General features: G+C 40.0%; 1 pseudogene; it reads left to right on the plus strand.

Moving 5' to 3' along the window:
• Positions 1-4741: 4741 nt before the first annotated feature.
• Positions 4742-21985, plus strand: LOC125206167 (annotated as a pseudogene).
• Positions 21986-22724: the final 739 nt, after the last annotated feature.

Consider the following 22724-nt stretch of genomic DNA (forward strand, 5'->3'; position numbering starts at 1 on the left):
CTGGATTACCACCTTGGTGGCGACCATCCTAACCCCTGTCAGTTTCTTGTAGATTGAAAGCGGTAAAACATTTATAGATGCCCCTAGATCACACATAGCATGCTCGATTCTGATATCTCCGAGAGAAATGGGTAATGTGAACATACCTGGGTTTGTGCATTTCGAAGGCATCCTTCTCTTTTGTATCACAGCAGACACGTTCTCCCCGATCACAATCTTCCCGTCCGGCTTGGTCTTCCCAGCTATGAATTCCTTGATGAACTTGCTAAAAGCAGGCATCTTCAAGGCTTGCAAGAAGGGCAGGTTGATTTCCAGCTTGATAAAAATCTCCATGAGGTCCTCTGTATCATCCTTCTTTTTCTTTGCTTCCCCTCGGTATGGAAACGGCTTTGTCCGCTTTACCGCATTTGTGCAACTCCCAGCTGGGGGTTCGCCAGCTTCCCTACTTCCTTTCTTACTTACTAACTCAGGCTCTGGATCTAGGAAAAATGGATCAGCTGATCGAGGTAGAGATCCCCCTAAATTTTCCTTCTGGAGGTCATCCTGAACAGGAACTTCTCTGGGTCTAGGGCTATCTCCCTGACTCTCCTTCCCCTTACTTACCTGTGTGGGTGCTTCTTCGTCGATCTCCAATGTCGGTCCTTCATAGCCCCTCCCGGATCTCAAGGTAATATGACTAATGTTTGCTCGGTCGGGGGCTTTGACCGTGGCAGGAAGTTTTCCCTCATTTCCCCGCATCTCATTCAAGGAAACCGCGATCTGGGACAGCTGTTTTGCCATCATGTCCATGGCTGCTTTGTGTTCCGACTGAGCGTCTTGCAATTTGTGCACCACGTCGTTGTTGGAATGCAAGTTATTCTGCATGAACTGCTGTGAATTCACTAGGTCGTGGACCATATCATCCAAACTCCTTTGTGGCCTGGAGTTGAATTGATTATAATTTGATCCTTGACCTTGGTTTTGTCCTTGGGTTTGTCGATAGTTCCCTTGATTTCCTTGGTGGTTATTGTACTGGTTGCTAGACCCATGATTCCCTTGGTGATTTGGTTGGGAATTCTGATAGTTCCCTTGGATATTCCTGGATTGTTCTGATTCCTGTTTCCCCAATTAGTATGGTCCTGATTCTTGTACCCCAGTTGCAATTGCCCCTCTTGATTTCTCCCTGACCAGTTGGACTGCCTCTCTGGAGGGTGTGCATAATTTGTGAGCTGCAGTGGGGGCGGCTGACTTTGATCATTGTCAGTCCATCTAAAATTGGGGTGAGTCCTCCATAGGGCCTCCTTTTGTCTCCCTTGGTTCCAACTTCCATCCGGATTCCAGCTTTCCATTGAATTTGCCTGGGCTTGGCATTCCCCTTCACAAGGTTGACCATGATAAGGCTGAAGTTGTCTTTCCTCTGGACCAGGGGGTTTCTCATTTTCCGATGGAGCATGAGGGTTGTACTTCTCAATTGCATTCAGCAATGCTTTCTCCAATTTATCTATCATGTCTTCCACCTTCTTGTCATCTTCATCTGTTACTGCATTGGCTGATCCCCTTCTCAAAATGCTCCGCGGGTTATCATAGGCCTTCTTCGCCTCGATCAATCTTCCCAAAGTTTCTCTGGCTTCACTTGCTTTATTCTTGGTAAAATTTCCCCCGCTCGAGGAATTCATCAAGTCCTTTGACTCAGGGTTTGCACCTTCGTAAAACAGATAGTAAGTCTCTGCCTCGATCATCCTGTGGTTCGGACAAGCATCCAACAGTCCCTTGAACCGGGACCAATAAGAGCTCAGAGACTCATCATATTCTTGCTTGCACTCCTGGATCTCCTTCTTCAAGGTGTTTGTCTTGTTGGACGGGAAAAAATAGTCCAAGAACTCCAGCTTGAAGTCCTTCCATGTGTTGATCGAGTCTGGTGGGAGCCTCAACAGCCAAGTATTAGCCTCCCCCTTGAGGGCAAACGGGACTGCACGCAAACGGTAGTTCTCCTCAGTCGCCTCGTTGGGCCTCTTTTGAATGCTGCACAGCTTACTAAACTCGTTTAGGAATTCGTAAGAACATTCGTTCCTTCGTCCAGAGAATGTGGGCAAAACCCCCAGCACATTTGTCTTGATATCGATAGACCTCCGGCGCGGGTTTGAGACTATGGCATGGGCGGGCTCACCGTCTAGATGCGCGGTGAGTGAACCTATCTCCGGATCGGGATCCACTAAATGTGCCATATTCGGGTCTTCCTCTTCCTCAGTCTCGGAATGCTCTGTTTCTGTGGACGACTTCGGGTCCTCTTTTCCTGACGAGTTCCACTCCTTCTCACTTTCTGATTCGAACGGAAACGGGTCTACTGTCCTTAAACCTGATCTGGTAGTGACGGTGGACGTAAACTCCTTGACTTGCCACTTGTATCGGGCGTTTCCTGACCTAGATGAACTAGCCCAACTTCCAGAATGGAAGCCCGTGTTCATAAACTGTCAAGAAAAACAAATTAACAAAAATTAAACTATTTACACCAAATCCTCAAACGCATAAACAATTAACGCCATCCATCCCCGGCAATGGCGCCATTTGAAGCTTGGGAATTTTCTTCTTGTTTAGAGACTGCATGCACAGAAAGGAATAACAAGTTTCCTAGGTCCAGCGAATCCACTAGATCATAGGGTCTAGGAACTCATAGAACGTTGGAAGATCTCGGTCGTTGGACACACAGAATTTCGCTTCAAAACCCTCAACCACGTATACTAAAATTAGCACAGGGAAGTAGGGATCGATCCCACAGAGATGAATGCGCAATTAAACATGCTCAAGGATTCGGGACTATTTTTGGGTTGGCTGCTGCCACGCATTTTTTGGGTTGAGGAGATTAAACTAAACTTGGAGTTGAAATCTGCTACGCTAACAACTAGATCTAGGCAGAACAGTAAATCATGCATGTAAACTGGAAAACCCTCCGTGAGGACGGTGTTACCACTGACTTTCGCCGAAGATGAACCCCTAGAAACCCTTAACTACCCCAGAATTCCTATTTTTCCCAAGTGTGTGTGTGAGTGTGTGAGCTGAGAGCAAAATCATGTATATGGCGTGTGCTGCATGCTCCTTTATTTATAGGCGTTGAAGTGGGTCTAGCGAGGTATGAATAGTCTTTGTTGCCCTCAGCTATTGACTTCCTTCGTCTAGCCATTTTTTTTCTCTTCAACTCTGCTCACTTTCCTTCGTTTTCCTTCGCTAGTCCATTGCCTCCAGCTCTTCCTGGATCTAGCGTCTCCTTCACACACCTGGCTTAAAAACTGCGTTAGACCCAGTAAAATAAAGTGTTTTTTCACCACATAACCGATGCATGAAATTAGCCTTATCAATGATCAAGCAGAGATTTCGAACAGAGAAATCAAAAACATCTTGGAAAAGACGGTGAACACCACAAGGAAAGATTGGAGTAAGCACCTCGACGATGCTCTCTGGGCATATAGGACTGCTTACAAAACGCCAATCGGGATGTCACCATACAGATTGGTGTTCGGGAAAATGTGCCATTTGCCAGTGGAAGTGGAGCATAGGGCATACTGGGCCGTGAAAGAGATGAATATGAAGGCCCAGGATTGTGAAGAGGAATGGAAACTGCAACTACAAGAATTAGAGGAACTAAGACTGGAGGCATTCGACTCGGCCATGTGGTATAAAGAAAGAACAAAGGTCTGGCATGATAAGAATCTCCGAGTCAAGGAACTTCGCGTAGGGCAGAAATTACTCCTTTTCCAATCCCGGCTGAAGTTAATGCCTGGTAAGTTGAAATCCAAGTGGATAGGGCCATACACAGTCATTGGCCTTCGAGCAAATGGAGCTATAAAGATTCAAGGAAGCGCCCCAAACTCAGTTCCCTTCCTGGTAAACGGGAACAGAGTGAAGGTATACAAAGGTGATACTGATGTGCATGTGGTGGAAAAGACGCCACTACATGCATCTGTTATTATTTCTTAAGATGCCAGGCAAGTGAACATCCTTAACGAACTCCTAGGTCAAGTAAAGTGGGAAACAAAATTTATTTTTGCACTGACCTAGGGGATCTTGAGGATATTCATTCGCTATGTAAATAGTTCAGTAGCTTTCTAAAAACAAGAAAATCCAAATAAATTAAAAATTCAATCTTCCAAAAATATTTTCGAAGCACCAAAATCCTTGGGGAAATTGTTTTGTCAATCATAATCTTCGACCCAGGAATTTGGTGTTTCATTTCTTTTGTTCTAAACTGCTAGGGGGAGGAAGAGCTTTGCAGATAAGAGAGAAAGCGGTAGCCTTTTGAAATTCGAATTCCGCTTTTCGAGGAACATACGGTTGCTTGCATCATATGGCAACCGTTCGCCTTCCACTCTGAAAAAGGCTGGAGATATTTGATTCTCAATCAGAATCAATCACCCATTCTCTCTCTACTCTCATAACTCTCACTCTCTAAATAATTTTCCCCAAAATCGTTTCAAACCCTAACCAAACCTACCCCAGAAATTTTGCAGTTACAGGTAACTATGAAGAAAGTACAAAGAACCACCGTGATGAAGGGAGACCCAGCCGCCAGACCTCCGTCAGCGAGTCGTCCGGACAGCCGCCGTTCCAACCGACTCTTTCAGCGCTCGATATCCGTTCAGAATGGAACCCGACTTCTGTGCAAGGTTCCTCTACCGTCAAGAGTCCCGATGAGGAGGCATTTTTGAAGGAACTAGAAGACAAGTTCTGAAGCAAGGAAGAGGCCGAGAAACTATTCTCCCGTTTCTCGATGTTTCGTCAGCAACCGCCGCCAGTTCCTGAGGAATCAAAGGCGCAACAACCGAGTTCAAGCCCAGGGGTTTCCAAAACCTTAGATCAGACGCATACAATTGAGCCAAACTCAAACAGCAAACTCGAGGAGGAAGGCGTCAGCGGATTTGCAGACGAAATTGACAGAATGGCGGTAGATCACTCGGTAGATGTACTCGCAAGGGAAGGTAATGTTTCTGCCATATAATTAGTGGAGGGGGAAACCCCGGTGGTTGAATTTGTGTGGGAAAAAACTCCAGTTTCTGAGAATATGGAGGGGGAAACCCCGAATGTGTATGTGGAGGGGGGAACCCCGTTTAATCTTGAGGGGGTGACCCCAAATTTGCTTGTTGAGGGGGAAACCCCAGTTGTGTCTGAGGGAGAAATCCCTAAAAATTCTGAGGAGGAGATTCCTTAAATCTACGAGGGAAACCCCAGTTACGTGTGCTGGGGGAGAAATCCCTACATATTCTGGAGGGGATGAGATCCCCGTTGATGTTGAAGGACAGAGGCCCAAAGAGGACGGGCCGTTAGAGGTAGTGGATCTGGAGAAGGAACCAGAGGAATCACCCGCTGATCTGCGGGCGTCAAGGAGAATGGTCCGGCGAAGTCTGCTGGACGAAGTCGATGAGGATGACCAGACGAAGGGATCAGGATTCCTGGCCCCAGGGGCGACGAGCACGCAGGAGGGAGAGACTCCTGCTTCTGAAGATGAGGTAGACGCTGAGGAAGAGCGTCGGGTGGCCAAGGAGCGAAAAAGGAAGGGAAAGACAACTGTCGTCCCTCGGCCCAGAAAATCTCAGAGACTCATTTCAGTCAGAAAAGCTCCCCGCCCGCTCCCCAAGGCCTCTGGACCTGGTGATGAAGGTAGCGAGACCGAGGAAGAAATCGGGGAAGAAGAGGAGGTCCCCAACTTCGATAACGAAGAAGCTCTTAGGAGCTATGTCTAAGTTCAATGACGCAAAGAGGGCACAGACGTACAAGGAGCGAAGCGCAGTTGGGAAATTGGCCAAGTCAGGGAAAAGGTACGATGAGGCCGAGTTGAAGGAGATAGAGTCTGACGAAGAATTCCTCGGCCACATTAAGGGAATAGGCTTTGAATGGCTCCTTAACCACAGTGAACAGGAGGTGCCAGTTGAAGCGGCCCGTGAATTTTTCTCTACCTTCAGGTTCAAGGCTACTACCGATCCAGATCCGAACTCCATCTCTTTCCGCCTCTTCACCATCGAGCATACCATGAGTGTGAGGGAGTGGTCTTTGAGGATGGGGTTGTTTAGCAACGCCGAGGATGATGAGGGCATTTGGGACGACAGAGTATACGGCCCACCGAAGGATACACCCGGATTCTCACCACAGACTGCTTGGGAGTACTTGACACATGCCAGGAGCGGAAATTTTAAGACTAGCATATCAAAAGGGATCCACCTCACCGACCATCTTCTCCATTTCGCCCAGGAATTCATCGGGTACAATTTGATGGGCACGGCCAGCTCCAGCATCACCACCACCGAGCTATACTTCACTTGGTGCATGGCTAAACGCATCAAGGTTCACCTTGGATATTGGTTGGCCCAGGCTTGCCATCAAATGACTGCAAACCCTTCTCACCACATGTACACCTGCCACCTTCTAGGCGCCTACATCGAGTGCAACTTCGTCATGAAGATTGGGAAGGCAGAGCCGAGTGTCACAATGTGTTCGGTCTAAGTGTGAGAGGTTTTGTATATACACAACATGTTTGTTTTCTGTTTTATGTCTTTGTCTTTTCTCTCCCACTTAGCCCGTTGTTCGGTCTAAGTGTGAGAAGTTTTATGTGTTTTATTATGATTGTGTGCACCAACTCCCTCATTTCCCCCCTTCACTAGGATAGCTTGGGAACAAGCTGGAGTGAAGTGGGAGGGGGTGGGAGAGTTAGTGCAGTATGTGCTCAGCATGTGATAGAGTTCTTAGGTCTAGGAGTCTCTAGTTTTCTTTTTAGGTTATGTGTTTAAAGCATGAATTAACAAAGATAATAAGGCAAGATTCCCTTAGGGAGAGTAATTGAAGATAGGATGCACTACAACTTTGAGGCCTCTTTCCTTAATAAGCTAAAATCGGTTTGGAGGAAGCAAGAACGATAGAAGGTGCCTTAGCCGACCTAATTGTGAAGCCCCACTATTTATGTGAGTTATAAGCGTTAAACATTGAGTGTTGACATAATAAAAGGGCCTGCTACCTGATGCTTAGGGAGAAGAATTTAGAAAGGAGGTATTTAGGAAGAAAAAAAAAATTCAAACCCGGAGGTATAAGCTGGACAAAGTCTAGAAGAGGAGAATTAAAATAAAAAAGAAGAAGAAAAAAAAATGATATATTTGGAGGAATAAGCTGGACGAAGTCCAGAAAAGAGGAGGTATAAGCTGGACGAAGTCCAGGAAAAAGGGGGTATAAGCTGGACGAAGTCCAGGCAAAATCATTAGGAAGGAGGATAGAAGGAGAAATTCTCATAACCCGAAGCATCAGTAGCAGGAACTAACTATGAGCGATAGATCCTAACATCCCTGGTGAGGAATGAGTGATCGAGCGAATCCAACAATTAGCAAGCTAATGGCTATCTGGACGAGCTGACAAACCGACTAGGTGGAAGAAGAGAAGAGGAGGATTTGGAGAGCGTAGACTATTGGATTGACCTTAAACTTGTGGGGACAACTGCCCCAAAAATCTGAACTAATTCATGCCTATGTGTTTTATTTGTTATTGTCTTTGTTTCTTTTTCTTTCATATTAGTGTCTAGGTCTAGGAGTTTACTTGGGTCAGGGGATAACCATGCATCGAAATTAGCCTTATTTCTCTTTTTCTTGTCTTTATACTTGAGGACAAGTATGGTTTAAGTGTGAGCAGTTTGATAAGGCTAATTTCATGCATTGGTTATAAGGATAAATTCTGTGATTTCCTGGGTCTAAGAAACCTTTTTGAGCCAGGTGTGTCGAGAAAATGCCAGCCCCAGGAAGAAGATAGAGACCACCTGGTGAAGGAAGCTGGCAAGGGAAATTAAGCAGAAGGATGAAAAGCCACTAGACTGAGGAGCATCGATTGGAGAGCAAAATAGGAATCACAAGAACAGTCTAGAAGCTTTATCCACTATAAAAAGGAGCACGCAAACAACATGAGACGATCATCACCTTTTCCAGCTCCTAGCTTAGTTTTCTACTTTTCTACACACTCATTTGGGGGAAATTTTTTGGGGATTCTCATTTCATAGGAAGTTTGGGTGCAACACCGTCTCTACGGAGGCGAAGAAACAATTATCTTTTATTTTCAGTCTACTTTTCGTACTCACCGAGTCTTCGTTGTTCGAGGCTCGGCTTTTGAGTTGTTTCTATCGTTGGATATTTCGTATTTTGCAATGGATATTTCTGTTTATGTTTCGTCTATCTTGTTGTGTTGTTTTGGGATCGATTGCTGATCTTTGTTGGTTGATCTGAGTTCGAAGCTGGTTTGTGAGAAATCTGTTGTTGATCGGTGAAATTCTACGTAGATCAATGAGAATCTGAGGTGGAAATGATGTTTGGTGGTTGTGGATGGCTTGGATCCGGAGTGGATTAAGCGTTCCGTGACCGGATCAGTTTGTTTGAAGTTTCATTTAGTTGTTTAAATTTTGCATTCTTGTTTTACCCCGTCTAGTAGCCGTAGATCTGCCTTAGTTTTAACTGTTCTTCGTTTTTACTGCTTTTAATTCTGTCTGCTTCGTGTCGATTTACGTTTTTGCTCTGTTTCTTAACTGGTTATTTCCTGGTAAAATGTTGAAGAAGATGATGTCGCTGTTAGTTGGTCCTTTAGTTAGTTATTTTGCAGCTTTTCAATCGTACTCTACCTTTTCAGAAAATGGACCCCGCATTCAGTTGTTTTCATAGGTCTGGGTAATTTAGGGAATAGTTTTCTTAGATCTAGTAATTTCCTCGCTTGTTCAGTTTATATGCTTGTTTCCTGTTTCTGCCTAGATTTAGCTGTTAGGGTAACATATTTCTATCACCAAGTCTAGGAAGTAAAGCTCAACCCTAAAAATGCGTGGCAGCAGCCAACAAAAAATAGTTCCCGAGTCTTTGAACATGTTTATTTGTGCATTCATCTCTGTGGGATCGATCCCTACTTCCCTGTGCTAATTTTAGTATACGTGGTTGAGGGTTTTGAAGAGGTATTCTGTGTGTCTGACGACCGAGATCTTTCAACGATCCGTGAGTTCCTAGACCCAGTGATCTAGTGGATTCGCTGGACTCAGGAAGCTTGATATTACTTACTGTGCACATAGTGTAGCTGCAGTCACTTCAAAATGTTAACAAAGGACCAAAATGCTCAAATTTACATATGTTCAGTGTTAGAGTTTGTATACTAGAAATCACGTTTCGAGTGATTGAATACTGTAAAAATCTTATTTTATATTCCAAGGAATAAAACAAATTATTTTTATCATAATGTTGTTATATTTTACATTTAGTGGATGTTAATTGCATGTTTAAATGTATAAGAAAACTTAACAATGTCTAAGTCTTTGTTTTAGTAGACTGATTGTGGGTGTCGTCCACTTTAAGGTAACACGGTCAGTCCTAAATAAAGAAAAAGAAGAGTTTCACGACCTAGATGGAATTAGACTTTCCATCGTGAAAGGTAGCAATGTCAGTCTGCATATTTCTAAGCTTTACTGAAATAAGATGACATTGGTGTGTGGTAAAGCACTGAACGGATCTAACAGCAAGACGAGTCTTTATGCTATCTAGGGATGTCAATTGGGCTAACCCGCTCGCGTTCGGGCCAGTCCACTCGGGTTGTCGGGCTATTTGGGTTCGGGTTATTCGCGCTATGAATTTTTCGGATCATAAATTTTCGGCTCTAACCCTAATTCTTCGGATTTCGAGCTAACCCACGGGCTATTCGGGTTAATAGTAATCTTATATGTTACTTTATATCCAATCCAATATTCTAAATTATTAAAAAATAGATTGTTGCAAATAGTAAAGTATTATCAAAGTGAACAAGAGAAAGAAAATAATAATATAATTTAAAATTGAAACAAAATAGATAAACATATCGTTTAATTAATTGAATCTGACTATAATTTAATGGAAATCATGCACTTCATATTGTTGTGGAGAAGTATGAGAAAGAGCGGATTGGATTTTATACTTGAAGCAATCAACCATCCTACATATTTAGAAGATCTAACCGGACTAACTAAACTGATGAAATCAGCTGGCAAATTCGAAGTGGATTGGGCTGATGAAACTGGCCATGAAGATGATGAATTTTCTCATTTGAGTTTTAATTAACGTTGGCAATAGAGAGGTTTATTATTATTAATTTTAAAATAAACTGAAAAATGATTGATTTAGCTGAATGCATGTTAATTGCCTTATTCTAAAGGCTAAAACAAAATTCGAGAGAAGACATAATTACCATATATTCTTCATATCAATGTTATATTTAATAATTTGATATTACCAAACAGGGGAGTGTTATATTGCTACCTCAACACTTAATTGCTAACTACAACTAAATAATAGTCATTAGATATTCAAATTAAGGGCCTAGATCATCAACCCCGATATATCAATACGATCAACAAAAAACGTCAATAAGGCCATAGGATTAATTCCAAAAAATATCAATAGGGGTATTAATGTCAATTAACTACAAAATTAGTTATAACTAACTTTTAAAAGAAATCCCATAACTTTAAATTCATATAGCATATATCAATTAAAGATAATTTCATAAGGATTCCAACGATATCATACATGCATATGTTCCGACGTCAAATTTTGAAAAAAATTTCAAAAATTTTTAAATTTTTCGTATAGCAAAAAATGTCAACATACTATATAAAATATGTCAATATAATACGTGTAGAATGTCAATATAAGCCATGAGTTAACATTCTTAAAGCATTCTGTTGACATTCTCAAAGCATTGTGTTGATATTTTCGAAACACTATATTGACATTTTCATCCAAAACCCTAATTTGGAGTTTTTTTTAATCTTTTTCGATTTAATAACTAACAACAAAAATTACATGTGGAAAATTGTAGACCACACTTTTTCTAAAATCCTAAGGCCTTAAATTAGTTGTAGTTATTAATTAAATGATGAGTTAGCAATTAATCAATCCCCTTATCAAATATACTCCCTTCGTTCCATAGTAATAGATGCATTTCATTTTGCGCACTCATTTTGAAAAAATAATTATAAATACTGAAAGTAGAGAAAATGTAAAGTAAGAGAGAGAATATTGTAGATAAGACTCTTCTCTACATTATTTTTCTCTTATTTTATTCTCTCTCCACTTTAACTATCTATTATCATTTTTTCAAATAGAGTGCAGAAAATGAAATGCCTCTATTACTGTGGAACGGAGAGAGTACTTCATATAAGTATATAATCCAAAATTTTAATTATATTTTTGTTTTAAATGCTCAACTCGTGGGCTAACCCCTAACTTACCCGGGCCAGTCCGCATAACCTGCCGACCCGAACGGGTTAGCCCGTGTAGCCTGCTTCTGAATATGTGTTGTAATTTTTCGGCCCTAACCCTATGACTTTACCGGTTAATTCGGGTCGACCCGTGGGTTTCGGGCTAGATTGACATCCCTAATGCTATCTACTGAAAGACGAGGTCTTGATAAATATTTGTTTCTTAATCAATGTAAGTTAGTATTGAGAATACGATATTGATTATTGATAAGGCTCGTTTCATGCATTGGTTTTGGGTTAAAATTCTGTGCATTTGGGTGCTAATCTGTGTTTCTGAGTTCAGGTGCGTAGTAAATCTGCCGGATCCAGGAGTTATTGTTACCTGACCTGGCAGATGCAAAAGAGAGGAGATTGAGGTGAAATTCAGATGTCGTCGTCCGGACCTGGGAGAATTAGAAGTTGGCGACAGGAGCAGAAAAAGGCAGAGAGCAGATATTTTAGAGCATCTTATTCAAGGGCACAAGCGTCAAATCACCAAAAAGGATGCCCTAGGGATCAGAGCCTCTCCTATATAAAGAGATCAACCTTAAGGAAGAAGGCACGACTGGATATATCAATTCTCGATCAGCTTCAACACAGTATACTTAGCTCCCTGTTTTTCACACTTAAAACTCGTTTCACTTGCTGCGCACTAGGAGATGGGGTGATTTCTGGCCGCCGTCTTGGTTCTCGTCGTTTTACTGCTGTGTAACACCGCCTTGTAAAGACGAAGAAACAATATTTATCTTGCTTTGTTTAGTTTGTTTTCGTTTAAGCACTCGTTGGTTTTTAGTTTCGTACTCTAGTTTCTGACTTTGATCTGCTGTATTCGACCCTATTTCTCGTTATTATGGAAGTTTATGTTGGTTTTTGTTGGATCTCGCTGAGTTAATGCTTATTTCTTGCTTTTCGCTTTCGTTGTTGTTGATTGTTGGATGTTTGGAGTTGAGATCTGTTGGTTTGTTGTTGGAGGTTGTGGATTTACGTATGGAGATGTGTGGATTTGTTGAATTGTGGTGGATTTGAGTTGGAATTTCGTAGATCTGGTGTTTGCTGTTTACGTTTTGCATGATTATGACTATTTACTTTCTGTTTCTGCATCCTCTAGGTCCAGTAGCGTAGATCTATTAGTTTAGGCTTTAATTTCTCGTTTTAAGCTTAGATCTGAAGTTTGCTCTGTTTTCATGGTGTTTATTGCTATGTTTTACCTGCTATTCTCGTTTGATTCAAGAAGAAGATGAAGTTTGTTGGTAGTTAGAACCAGATCTTCTTTTGTCAGTACTTTCTGCATGTACCTTGCTTTTCTGCATGTTCTCCAGACCCTGTCAGTACTTTCTGCATTTCTTTTTACTTTTCTGCATGCTTTTCTAGAACCTGGTAGTTTAAGGAAATTTGTCCCCACTGTTTGCTTTGTCTTTTTTTGTCCAAATTAGGAAATTCCATCTAGTTAAGTTAGCTCTAGTTGTCTTAGAACTTTAAAACATTTCGTTTCTCAAAGTCATGCATGTTCCGTATGTTCTCATTTCTTAGACCCAGTAGGTAGAGTAAAGTAGTTTAAGTCTCTCATACCCAGTGGTTTTAGTACTCGAACCACAAATTGCGTGCCAGCAGCCAACCCCCTTTCCCAAAACATCCTCAAATGCAGTTTCGTAACACCTTCGTCCTCGTGGGATCAATCCTTTACTACCATGTGCTAGTTGTAGTATAGTGGGTTGAGGTTTTGAAGAAATAGAGTGCACCCAACGACCCTTGTCTGATAGTTTCATGATCTTCTAGCCTCTGAAATCTAGTCGAATCCTCTAGACCTGTTAGATCGAGAGATATCACACACTGCACGTCTACTCTAGTCTCTTTAAATGACTTACTGTTCATAAACTGAAAAAAGAAACAAAAGAAAACATAATAAGTAAACTATTTACAGCAAAACATTCGCAAACACACAAATAACACCATCCATCTCCGGCAACGGCGCCATTTGAAGAGAGGGTTTTTAAACGTGTGTCGTGTGCACGTGTCCCTCCTTTCAACAAGATTTATAATTTTCCCACTAATGCAACGAATATTACTAAGTATAAGCGGTAAGAGCGGGGTCGAACCACATGGACTATGGACCTACTCGAGATCGTTTCTACGACACAAGCGGAAAAGGCTGCTGCCACGCATTCATTGAGTGGGTTAAAACTCTAATCTACTTGACCTGGCGGAATTAAACTGGACTATATTTACCTAACCTATGGGATGAGAAAAGTACGGATACTTGCAACTTGTAAACTAGAGTTAAACTGACTTGAACACCTGTAACTAAAGGAACATGCTGAAACTTTCCCAAAATAAGCAGACAAAGATGCAAAAGCAAGTGGGGACCACTTTTCTCAAACTAGCTGGGCTGACAGAATAGCTGGAAAAGCAAAAAGCAAAAGCAAAAAGCAGATCTGATTCTCTAACTAACTCCCACTTCATCTTCTTCAAACAACCAAGTAAAAACAGACCATAGAACAGAGCTTCAACACCATTGACGAAATAAAACAGAGCATGTTTCAAAAGGAGACGTAAACACGAAATTCAAGCTAAAACTACCAGATCTACGCTATTGGGTCAAGCAGAAAACGTAATAAACACAGATTACCTTGCATGCATCACTATAACTATCGGATCTCAGAAATCGAGCACGTGAACAACTAGATCTCAACCTCTAAACTACTGGAAATCATGTAAACAGCATGGATCTAAACATCTAAGCTACCAATTGCGAAAAGCATCCAAGAAACATAAATAAATAGCATCATCAACATGAAAATAAACACCGAAGCTTTATAAAAATGAAAATAAGTTGAGATCCAAATGTGAAGTCGTCAATTCCTCCGATGAAACTACATATTTAAGCCAAGAAAGCAACAAACTATAAACTAAGAGAGCGGTGGCGTTAAGCGCCTACGAGAGCTTCTTACCTAAACTACGATAGCGTTAAGCGCCTACGAGAGCTTCATTGTGGAAAGCTTCTATTTATAGAGTGGCTTAAACTTCAACCCTAAGGCAACTTTTTGTCGGTATTTGACCATTTTACCCTTGCAGTAATTGAGGATCTTCATGCCAGCACGTCATTCTGTCTCCTTACCAGGTAGGCGACGTTTTCTGCACTTTTGCTCTATTCCGTCATTCTGTCTCCTTAACCAGGTAGGTGACTCTTTCTGCACTTTTGCTCCATTCCGTCATTCTGTCTCCTTGACCAGGTAGATGATTTTTTTTGCACTTTTGCTCCATTCCACCATTCTATCTCCTTGACCACGCAGATGACTTTTTCTGCGCTTCAGCTCCATTCCGCCATTCTGTCTCCTTGACCAGGTAGATGACTTTTTCTGCGCTTTTGCATTATTTATACTCTTGTCGTCAACTTCCTGATTCTCCTAGGTCCGAGCGACGACTTCTGGTATTTTACTTCAAAATCAGCTATTTTGCATCTTCCAGGTCAATTAGCACAAACTCCTGGATCGAGCACATTTCTGCACACTTAAGCTCAAAATTTGTGCATTATCTCCCCCAAAAGCATATAATATCACCAAAAACCAATGCATAAAACGAGCCTTATCAATTATGCACTACTTTGACTTATCAAAAGGTGCGGGTTTTGCGCAACCCAATAATCCTGATATATTGGGTAGTGGTGCTTAATATCTAGTGGGGCTAGGATTGCTATTATGTTGAATCGTGCATGAGGTGAGTCTCGTTTGATAATGCCCTCAAGAGGAGCGCGAAACAAGGTTTTATTATTCGAAATCTAGCTAGTTGGAGTTTGATTACTCTAAGAATAATAAATAAGTGTTTCATGCTAAGTCCACTCTTAGAATTAATAAGATGTTAATTAATTAAGTACATAGCAGACATTAATTAATTAATGGACATTTTTATCTTAAGTGCGGGAAATAAAAGTTAAAACGGAAACCCGGATTACTTAAATTTCGGATTTGAATAGGGAGAGTTCAATATTACTTCTGTAGTGCCTGCTCGTAATATTCCAATTAAAGCTTGTATTAAATTGTGGGTTCAATTTGATTAGTAAAAAGTGAATTGGGTGAGCCCATATCCAAAACCTTCCATAGCTCCCTGTCTGGCTCAAAAGGAACTTAATATAAATAGGAGAATAAATGAGACATAAAATACACATTATTTATTTTTCAAAATTTTCGACCACTCCTTCATAGAGAGGGACGAAATTTTCTTCCAACCCCTCCTCCGTGGATTCAAATTTCTGTCTCTTTTATTTAAGTCCTAGTATTCTGGTGAGATCAGCCCACACTGATATTGGAGTACAGTTCGGGAACCAGAGAGAAGATTTGTGGTCTAGTATTCAAAGCGTCGCGTGGAGAAGCCGCTAGCCATCGTCGATTCTTTGGAGAATCAACAAGGTATTATTTCTGCTCCGTATAAAAGCATGTTTTAGGTTTCAATTATACTTAAAGTATAATTAATTCAAGTTATAAGCATGATACATGTGATAATTACGCGAATAGAATTTGTCTAAATAATCTGCTAAATAGATCTGATTATTATGTGATTTATTTATTTGAATTTATCGAACGCTTCCGCTGCCAGTTCCTTCATTTAGGACCACAAAATCCAAAAGATAATGTTTAGGACCAAAAACATAAAATGACCATATGTTCTGGACCAATTTTGACTTTTACTCATAAAATAATTCTATATTTATATTATACTCCCTCCGTCCCGACTAAGATGACATATTTCTTGACCGGCACGAGATTTTATAAGTTATTGATTAAACTGTGTAATTGGAGAGAGAAAAGATGTGTATAAGTATTAAAATAGAAAGAGAAAGAAAAATAATATTTTAATAAGCGTGGGAAAAAAAGGTTGGATGTATTAATTGGTGACAAAAAGTTACCAGAAAAAAAAAAAAAATGTGTCATCTTAATTGGTACAAACTAAAAAGAAAAACGTATCAACTTAAGCGGAATGAAAAGAGTACTACTAATAATTTTACAAGGCCCCTTCTAGTTTGCTTGATGGAAATTTTGGTATGAATTCTTAGAATTAAGTACCTTCGCAGCAGTGTAAAAATATAATGAGCAAGACATTTACTGATATTATAGATAAGTAATTATGAGTACATGATAGTGACTTTCATGGCCAACTAGATTTAGATTGCATATTAATCGGGTGTGAGTTAATTATATTAATCGGGTGTGAGTTAATTGGGATGTACTCCCTGGTTTCTTAAATTTTATTCCTTCCATTTCATATAAATAGGCCATTTAGAATTGACATAAGTTTTAATGTATAACTGGTAAAGTAAGGAGAAAGTGAAAATATAGTTGAAATTGTGTAATAGATGATGAGACTCATAAATGATAAAATAAAAGAGAATGAGAAAAAAGATTGTCATAAATGGATATAGACTACTTCTATAGGACGGACGAAAAGGAAATATGACATATTTCTATGGAATAGAGGGAGCATCATATTTTGACTAAGCACAAGTTTAAGAAATTAAACGGAAAGTGTGTCGAAAAAATTAGTAGAATGCGGGTCCTACTTTTAAAATTACTTTTATTAATATGTGGGGTCCACTGCCAAAAATGTTGAGATGGTGAAATATGACAAATTTTGTCAGACGGACGAAAATAAAAATATGTCGCAAATGTTTAGGGATGGGGAGAGTATTTTTTATTGGGTAATAAATATTCAATCTTAAACTAAAAGGTTCAGATTTGAATTAGTCCATCAGGCTAATAAAGCTGATATCTATGAAATTAACACGTGATCTACTCCATAATACTCCCTCCGTCTCACAAGAATATGCACCATTTTCTTTTTAGTCCGTCCCACAAGAAATGCACTTTCTAAATTTGGAAACTCTTTTATCTCTAATGAAGTGAGACCCATTCCCCATTAACTACTTTAATTACATTTCTTTCTACTTTTCTCTTACTTTATCAATTAATTATGCATTAAATTATGTGTCCATTTAAAAGTGCATATTCTTATGAGAAGGGAGTATTATTTTCTAGATTTAGATGCAAACTTCATTTTCCCAAGATAAAATTTAAAGTGTGCCTAATCCCCCCTCCCACTATGGACACGTTTTTAATATAAAAAAAAAAAGATAAAATTTAAATTGCACTCTTTAAAATTTTTTGCATTACTTTAGATTTTATTTTTTCATATAACTCATAAATTTGACTGGGAACATGATAGTCATATAATGGAGATGAAAAAATATCATCTATCTCAACTGATGAAAAGGTTACTAAATTATTTTACAGGAAATGAAAGAAGAAGAAAAAAGTTTTACTTGCAAATGAGGGAATTGTGATATTTGATATCTCTGTTATAAATAGGAATCTAATATCTACGAAAAGAAAAAAAAAATCTAATGTCTACGGAAGAAAATAATCTTTAATAAACTTTAATGGAGAAGTGGGAGAATGGGATATCTAAGAGAAAAAAATATGAAGAAGAAAAAATTGTTATATTTAAATTCAGTTTTTGGCTGTTCCTGATAAAGTGGATAAAATAACTCATTTCATAGCCAAATTACAAAGGTAACAAACTCATTCCTAGGGTCCGGCTGGGAGCTCACAGCGTTGGAGGTGGGGTGGGCGTGGTCTGGGCCACGAGAGGGGCTTGGACCGCGTCTAGATGCAGTTCATCTTGGTGCGGGCAAGCGAGGCCTGGCCATAACTCTTTTTCATTTTTTTTTCTTTAACTCTATAAGTATCAAACCAAATCTTGTTCGTTTCACCACAATTTTATACTCCCTCCGTTCCATAGTAATAGGGGCGTTTTTCCATTTCCGTCCGTTCCATAGTAATAGAGTCATTTCCCTTTTTAGTAAAAGTCAACACATTTTTCCACACCTACTTTACTCTCTCTTACATTTTTCTCTCTTCATCTTTCTACCTTTTTCATTTTCCACTTTATTCTCTCTTTACTTAACTCACCTAACACAATTTTTCTTGGAGGTGGGGTGGGCGTGGTCTGGGCCACGAGAGGGGCTTGGACCGCGTCTAGAAGCAGTTCATCTTGGTGCGGGCAAGCGAGGCCTGGCCATAACTCTTTTTCATTTTTTTTTCTTTAACTCTATAAGTATCAAACCAAATCTTGTTCGTTTCACCACAATTTTATACTCCCTCCGTTCCATAGTAATAGGGGCGTTTTTCCATTTCCGTCCGTTCCATAGTAATAGAGTCATTTCCCTTTTTAGTAAAATTCAACACATTTTTCCACACCTACTTTACTCTCTCTTACTTTTTTCTCTCTTCATCTCTCTACCTTTTTCATTTTCCACTTTATTCTCTCTTTACTTAACTCACCTAACACAATTTTTCTTAATCTCCGTGCCGAAAAGTTTTGCCTCCATTACTATGGAACGGAGGGAGTAGTATTCTACAACATTTTCATTTCAACTACACCCCTCAAATATTAGGAAAACAAGTAGTTTTGTTTTTGTTTTTTTTTCCATTTTTAGGAATTGTATTTTTTGAATTTTTAGGACTTGTACTATTTACTTTTAATTTTCCGAATGAAAATGAATTTTTCGTGTTATAATAGTTTAACTTCTCAATTTTAAGATTAAAATAGTTAATAGTTGTGAATAGTGTAATTTAATGTTTTTGGCTTGGAGGGGCCTAATCTGAGAACGCGGGGGGTTGTAAGAGTTGTGGTATGGCGAAAAAAAATGGAGAGAATGATGAGGTGAAAGGAAATTGGAGTGTGTATTTATGTTTGGGGTGTATATACCTATAATAAATGGTGTACATTTATATTTGGAGTGTTATAGAAATATAAATTGTGATAAAATTTAAGCGACAAATGTAGTATTTTTAAATTCACGTCGGACCAAAGTTTGACAAGGTGAGAATATGACTCAAACTTCGTAGGACCTTTATACAAATGGATATGGAATCGAGAAAATGAATGGATCAATTATATCATCGAAAATGAAAAGGTAAAGAATTAAAGAATAATAGCTGGATACTTGTTCTCTTCAATCATTGTTTTCTTCCTCTCCTCTCCTTTCCGAACAAAGTCATGGACAGCTGGGCATACAATTTGCTGGTACCTTAGAGTATTAAGTATTACTGTATTTATATATTGAATTATATGGTCTGGACTCTGAAGTGTGAAAAATGAGATGAATCTGGGAAGCTAGGAATCGAAGCTCTATTGCTATACTTATTTTCAAGTCAACAACGTGTTGATTGCAGTAGTCATTATAATCTCACTGTTTGTTGTTGATTGAGCTCGTCCCAAAAATGCAAAGCTTTGTTAGAATTTCAGGTCAAATGTTAGTTGCAAATTTTGGATTTTGATCTTACAACTGACACACTGAAATATACTCCCTCCGTCCACGAATAGGAGTCCCATTTCTATCCGGCACGGGTTTTAAGAAATGTGAAGAAAAGTGAGTGGAAGAAAGTTAGTGGAATAGGGTCTCACTTGTATATAATAGTTTTAAATGATATGTGAGTGGAATGAGTTGGTGGAATGTGGGGTCTTTTTACTATTTAAGGTAATTATGAACCGGGACTCCTATTTATGGACGGACCAAAATGGAAAAACGGGACTCCTATTCGTGGACGGAGGGAGTATATCTCATCTCAGCGCTGCTATGGGCTGACATATTAGTGGCCTACGCCTTCTTTGAGATGCAAGATTATTTGACTACTGTTTGGAAACTAAGCTACACTCACGCTGCTGCTATTTTGAACATCTGGAATGGAATCTCCATGATCCTCCCCGTTTTTTTCCTTTTCATCGTCGACACTCTCCTCGGAAACTTCAAGATGCTCTTAATTTCCAGCATCGCCTACAGCGTGGTCAGTAGTTGCTAACTTTGTTATCGTCTCATCGATTCCTTGTTATGTATGTTCTCCTTCCATGTAACAGGGAATCGGGCTCGTTACAATGTCAACACCACCAGTGCTCGCCAAGACATGCCAACGCTATGTCCCAGAATGCATCGGCCACACCCAGAAAGTCCTCTTCTACATGGGCATGTCGTTGATAGCAGTTGGCATAGCCGGTAACCTCGTCTCTGTGAAAACATATGTTGCAGACCAGAAGGCCAAGAAACCTGATGACAATGAAGACGAAGGTGATGGAAATATACCAAGATGCACTCAGCTTGATCCATTACGTTTCTTCTGTCAAATACCGGGTATAGTTATGGTGGTGATTGTGCCTATAGTTGGAGCGATTGCACTTCCGTATATAAAACCATGGAAGCTCCGGTTTGGCATTCCGGCTATCTGTACAGTTTTTGCGACATTGATTTTTCCGACTGGTTGGCCTTGCTACAGGAAGGTCAGGCCAAAGGGGAGCCCAGTGACTAATGTGTGCAGAGTGTTTGTGGCTGCTGCCTTGAAGCTATTCCAACCCCCATTGAGTGATGAGCAATATTACAAGAAAGATGGGGAACAAGTAGCCGATTTTTCGCCTACTTGTTTGCTTAGGTATGTGCTTCTCTAATTTGACATCAAATCGCGTGACACTTCATTAGGCACTTGAGGGTGTTTGTTCGTCATCAAAATCCATATTAGTTCCTCATAGAAAATCTTTGTATGGGAACAAAAGAAAAAGAGGGGTATTGTATATAGATACTGACTTGCAATCTTGGAATTCAGGTGGCTGCATAAGGCTGCCATCATATTGCCTGGTGATTTGAGTGAAGACAAGCAAGTGACGAACAAATGGAGACTCTGCTGAGTAGCACAAGTCGAAGACGCCAAAATTGCTGTTCGGATGGTCCCTATGTGGATGACCTTCGTTGTATGTGGGATGGTGTCCTCGACTGGAAACACATATTTCGTGGAGCAAGCAAAAAACATGAACCGGAAATTAGGGACATTAAAGTTACCTCCTCAGATACTCCTACTGGCACAGAGGTCAGCCAACAAGGTGTTTGGCTGGTGTGCTGAAGCCCTTCTAGCAGGGCGATGGGAAGGTACACCAGCTGTGGGAATTGGAGTGGCCATGATCTCCTCAATTATGTGTTGCATAGTTGCAGCTGTCGTAGAGACAAAGAGACTCAAAGTTATCAGAAAACACGGTTTACTCGATAAGCCAGATGAGAACGTCCCAATGAACATATTGTGGCTGATTTTCCAGTTCATCCTGCTTGCAGGCCTTGATTCGTTCTTGGAAAATAGTGTTGCTGCATTCTACAACGACCAATCTCCTCGATCTATGAAAGATGACTCCACAAGAAGATATATCAAACAGTTCATAAATGGTGTATCTGGCCTGGGATTCATGTGTAGTGTGCTTTCAGTGTATGCTGTGGGTAAAGTAAGTGAGAGAGGAGGCAAAACTACTAGCTGGTTTCAGTACACACTAAACAAGAGCCATCTGGACCGGTATTTTTGGGAGCCGGCAGTTTTAAGCTCTCTCAACCTGGCTGTGTTTGTGCTTGTGGCTTTACATTACAAATACCAGAAGCGGGATGAGCAAGAACAAGGCGAGGCAGCTGCTGATAGTTGAACTCAGGTAGACACTTTCAGAGCAACTTGGATTCCAAACCTCAATCTGTAATTCTGTGATGCCTTTACATTGTTTCAACTGATTTCTTCAAATTTGTCCATGCTTTTGGCTAGGTAGTAGTAGTGGATTGTCAATATAGCCTATGGCTTCATTTCTATCAATAATGATGTATTCTAGCATCTAAGGTAGCTATCTAAATGAATAAAAAAACTTATGTTTTTAGGTGCTACCAAATTGTACATCAGAGCATAACAGTTGAAGAAATTCCACACTGATTGGATAAAATAAGAATAAACACAGCAAATCAACAGTAAGCTGTTGGAAGGAAATCTGGAATATCCTACAAATCAAGGGAGATTGCACAATATGATATTAGGAGATTTGATTGAGATAATTACCGGCATTATGTCTTGCCTTGTATAGATTTCTTCTAGTCTATATAAGATGTACAAAATAGTCAATTACCGATTTCTACATAAGCAACGCATATAAAACTCGAATTCCGAATCAAAAGACAGCAGAAAGAAAATAAGAACACATAATTCTATCTCAAAAATGCCAAAGGTTCAATTTTTATTGAGACCCATCTACCCAAAATAAGATTTCACGGTTTTCACCTTATCTTATATTGCTGTAACAGTGACTGCACAAGGCTTTTTCTTCTCCAGTAGAACCACCTACATTGCGCGCCATTGATCGAATTCGAAGCAAATATTTTTAAAAATGAACTGGGCTCGGCTAATTTTGATGTCTTGACAACTGAGTCGGAAATCCTAGAGACAGAGAGTGAGGCAATTGACAAGGCCTCCACGTCAGAATCCAATTCTCATGTTATTTTTTCCTTTTCTCTTTTGTTTCAGGTCCGAACGATATGTAACAAAAATTCATGGAACAGATGGTGGATTAAAAAAATATTAATGCCAATCATATTATTAGAGCATCTCTAATAGCAATAGCCTAGCCAAAGAACTCCTACCATATC

This window comes from Salvia hispanica, chromosome 2 (assembly GCF_023119035.1).
Source record: "Salvia hispanica cultivar TCC Black 2014 chromosome 2, UniMelb_Shisp_WGS_1.0, whole genome shotgun sequence".
Classification (NCBI taxonomy): domain Eukaryota; kingdom Viridiplantae; phylum Streptophyta; class Magnoliopsida; order Lamiales; family Lamiaceae; genus Salvia; species Salvia hispanica.